Source organism: Poecilia reticulata, linkage group LG14 (assembly GCF_000633615.1).
Source record: "Poecilia reticulata strain Guanapo linkage group LG14, Guppy_female_1.0+MT, whole genome shotgun sequence".
NCBI classification, from domain to species: Eukaryota; Metazoa; Chordata; class Actinopteri; order Cyprinodontiformes; family Poeciliidae; genus Poecilia; species Poecilia reticulata.
The window spans coordinates 19,829,916-19,834,652 of NC_024344.1; positions in this window are offsets into that span (position 1 = coordinate 19,829,916).

Below are 4,737 nucleotides of genomic sequence, written 5' to 3' on the forward strand. Positions count from 1 at the left end.
CTGAAGCTGCTGCCCCCGCGACCCGACCCCGGATAAGCGGAAGAAAATGGATGGATGGATGGATAGTTGGTAAAGTGTCTCAGTCGTGCGATTAGCCTGTTTAGTGTAGTTTAACTGTATATAACTCTATTTTAGTGACAAAAAATGTTGGTTGCTACATTTTTTGAACCATCATAAATTAAATTGCAAACAACTGTTTACTTACCTCCTTTTCTTCTTCTTCTGTATGTGTGCAGTAATCTGAGGTTACTTTTTATTATTATTACTTAACCTCATATACATCAACCTGCCAATGGGACTGGAGATGGAAATTAGCCACTTGGATATAATCGTATGTATTTGCATGTTTTAAAAAAAGACATTGAAACAATTAGCAGCAACAAACAATTTCTGTCATCTACTGGCATGGAGTCTGGAACGGGATGTGAGAGATAAAAAAAAAGGGGCGGGGGGAACTATTACTATTACTTCTATATTAGCTGATCTGCAGTCTGAGGCCTCGAGTTTTGAACCATTAATCTGAACAAACTCTGGTGGCGGTGACTGGAAAACACTTAAGATTATAAAATTGCAATGTAGTGAATAGTTCAACAGGCGCTGTAATTCTCTAAACAACAGTCGGATCAGGTTTGCTGCCTTTTCTGGTCACTTTTTCATCCAGTTATATGGAAACACCAGTTTATATTTGCAATTTAATTATTCATTCAAATAGCTGTCGTGCAGGCAAAGTCTTTTGTTTCCATGTGCCACCGTTTCTCCGATAAAGGATTTCACAAGCAAACAGAAAGGAACTAAAAAAAATAGACTGCCCTAAATATCTGTAAATAAATCAATAACCTTTCTGGAAACAGACAGAAACAAAAGGCGCATAACGCTACAGATATTAATCGGAACTGGATCCTCTGAGAGCCTGATTAATAAAAGACGTTTTCAGCACAGATTCCAGCCAGGACCTGTTTTAATTTCCTATCCTTCCTGTAAAGCAGCATCACAATTCAGATCCCCACCGTTTTTCTTTTAGATAATGTCATAATTGCAAAAGCAAAAAACACCAAGGCCATCGTCTCAGCAGAGCTCCGGATTTTTTTTTTTTTTTATTCCTCATGGCTTGTGCAGCCGAGCTCAGAAGATTAGGAACGCATTCGATAATGAACAAGGTCAAACCGTGTGGGAGGAAGAGCTGGGTGCAGGATGGCTCATGGCTGTCAGTACGTGAGAGTCGTGTAGACAAACTTGAACTGGACCGGCTCAGACGCACTGGGAACATGCCCTGTTAGATTTCAACCCAAGCTCCCCACACAGCCTGTGGTTACAAACAAACATCTCTGGTTGCCAGAGGAATGACTGAATTTTACTGAACATGCTTTAGCAAATCGGGCCGTTTAAATGCCAGTGCATCGAACAGACACATTTCTAATGGTTAGAGGATTTAACTGTTAAAACTCTACATGTACACATAAATGCAGGTTGTGTGACTAAAACTTAAGCTTAGATTTACACGCTGTTTGGGTCAAAAGATGACTTAAGAGTTGCTCAGTTTTGAGCGGAGCTTGGAGTGAGATGAGGATGCAGGGATTAGAGTATTTATGAAACCAGATAAACCTTTTATTCCTCGCCCTCAGTCGCCGTCACCAACATAATTTCCATTTGTAAATGCCCGAATAATAAGCAAGATCACGTTTTCTCCTGGACTTTCTTCAAATTCAGGAGCTTACATCGAGGTCATTGTAGTAAACTGAAACTAGCGAGATAACAAAAACTGAGGCTGAGAACGCATTTTTGCATTTAACCGAAATAAATAAAAACATTAATTAACGGGAACAACTAGAGCCAACTAGAACTATGCTGTCCGCTTGTAAAACGAACTAAAACATGTTCGAATTATAGATATGATGCCCTTTGTTTTCATTTTTTACTAAACTACAATGAAAAAACCCAAATCTATTATACCTCTAGTTTACATAGAGTATTTCTAAGTATCTGATATCCTCTGAGTTGAATGAAGACACACCATTTAATGTATTTTAGGACAACAACTCAACCACGAAGACACAGGAGAATTTTGTAAGTCTGGCTCATTCAAGGGTAAAAACTTGAAAAGCCTGAAGTCATCAGGTTTACCTGCTTAAATATTTAGGCCCACGTACAAGTCCCATAGTGTCCTGGACATGAAAAAAGCAACAGAGCTTTGTTTAGGTACTAGCTGAAGCTACTAAGAGAGCGCCATTATCCACTGTGAAAAGATTTCCAACACGGGCTGAAGAGCCACTCTGAAGGGAAGAAGGCATTCCTCCGTCATCAACGTAAAACGACTGATTTCAGTTTGTGATGGTTGCTACACATGGTTAGACACGTTCAGGTGGAAAACGTCTAACCAGTTTGAATAAAAAGTCGAACCTGACTGTACTGTTTGATGACTGGGATCATGTCTGTCGCTGACTCTGAGTCATGCACTCAGGACTGGTTCCAGTTTCCAGTCACTGTGACATTTCCGTCATGTCGGGCGATCACACAGACCTAACACAGTCCATCTTTGCCTGGTGACCTTCCGTCTCTGTTTGGACTGACTGTCGGTTGCTCCAGTGACTGCCTGTACTGATTACGAGGCGGCACACGCCCTCCTGGCGCCCCTTTGTGTCCGCTCCTTACAAATCGATCCAGATGTAGCGTCGCAGCAGGCGGTCGTCTTGTGTGTACACACACAGACACGCGCACACGCACACACACACACACACACACACACACACACACACACACACACACACACACACAGAGTTATGCTCGTATCGGACGAGATGCTGAATAATTCATGTCGTGGTGAGAATGTTGGTTTTACTCCCAGTCATTCAGGTCATCTAAACTTTGAAACCAACTTCAACACATTGTGCAAAAAGGCCCATCGGTGCCTTTTCTGTCTGAGGAAACTTTACCGGTTTAATGTTGACTGAACCAGAACGGCGACATTTTACCAGGATTTTATTGAGTCCGTTTTATCCTTTGCCTTGGTGTCATGGTTGGGTCTATAAGCTGTCCTCTAGGCTGATTGGGGAGACACAACAATGTAGGACAAGATACTTTTACAAAACAGCGTTTTTCCTACTGCTGTTTTTGAAATGAACAAACTGAAGAGACATTAACGCTTCATTTCACTCGTCTGTTTTATGCCCTGCTTTGACCTGAATTTGACTGTGGAGTATTAAGTACCATTAAACGTGAAAGGTTCCGGTTGTGTCGAAGTTCAAGCATCAACCAGTTTAAAAATAAACTGTATAACTCACCCTGTACACTGTCTTTAAATACTCATTCGCATTTAAAGATAAATACAAAACTATATTACTCACTCTGTAGGGAAGAAGGGGATCAACACAAATAGGTGTTATGACGTCTTCCTTCCTTCCTTCTGTGTTACTTTTACCATTATTAGTAGATTATTATTTTTATTTTACTATCATTATCAGCATTAGTTTTAAAAAAATCATATTTGTTTATGATTATGCATGTCCGGTTGTTATTTACAGTTATTATTATTGTTATTATTATTAAGCTGGAGATGGGCACCAGCAACCCTCCCGACCCCACTAAGGGACAAAGGTGTAAAGAAAATGGATGGATGGATTATTATTATTATAGGTCAGTAAATTTTCCTGTCCCGTTTTGAGAGGTAACGGGTAATCATTTGTGTTTTATGCAGTGTAACTTATTTGCAAGTAAACTGAACCGGCATATGAACACCACAACATGTTTTTAATTACAAATTTCTGATAATTATTGAGTTGGTAAGAGATACATTTCATTAAACCGAGATAAGGGACAGGATTAAATTAGTGTCCAAATGGAGAAGTAGTGGCAAGCTAATGATTTTGTTCTTGGTTATGTATGCACTTATTTGTTTTGTTGATAAAAACCAGTTTTGAAATAAATAAGTAAATGCAAAACACGTGTTCCTCCATTTTACCGTGTGTGTTTGCATGGATGTGTTCGCCTTGCATCTACCTTTGGGTACAAACAAAAGTAAGCTAACTAAAGCTAAGCTAACCTATAGGAAAACCTACTATAATGAAAGAAAAGCTCATGCCAACCAACTGAATGTCTGCCAGCATGGTTGGTCTCCACTGATCATCCCATTAATGCTAATTTTATTGCTACTAAATCTAGTCAGGCTAAGATTTATTGTGCCGGTATTGCCTTGCAATTGCAATTATACCCAAACTGTTGCACTGGGGAAAGTTTCACCTTGATTAAGACAATAAAGGTCTATTAGTTTGTAGAACACCTTTATAAGTGGGTAACCCAGTTGTAAAAGGCTTTTTTTTTTTTTTTTACATCAACATGTAAAAAGGCCCATCCCTTTCATTGAGAGTTTGAAAGTTTGAGGGCTTTACTCAGAGATTTATGCTCTGCAGATGTAGTTCTTGGAGTTCTTCCCGTTCTCGCATTGTGTCTCCGAGGATGGCATCGATGTTTTTTGGGTTATGTAATCTTTTAAATCTCTAACTGGAACATTAAACTCTTAAAAAAAAAAAAAAAAAAGAAAGAAAGAAAGAAAAAAGGTATTTGCCTCCAAGCTGAAATGAATGTACAAAATGCTCACTCTACTAAAAGCTTTTCCAGAGCAAGCTGAAGTTCTGACTGATGAGAAACTGGGCGAGCCTAAGCGTCTAATCACCACTCAGGAGGTGATTAGACGCCTCAATCACAGGATCCCCACAGCTGCAGTTCTCGTGGTGCATCCCCCTC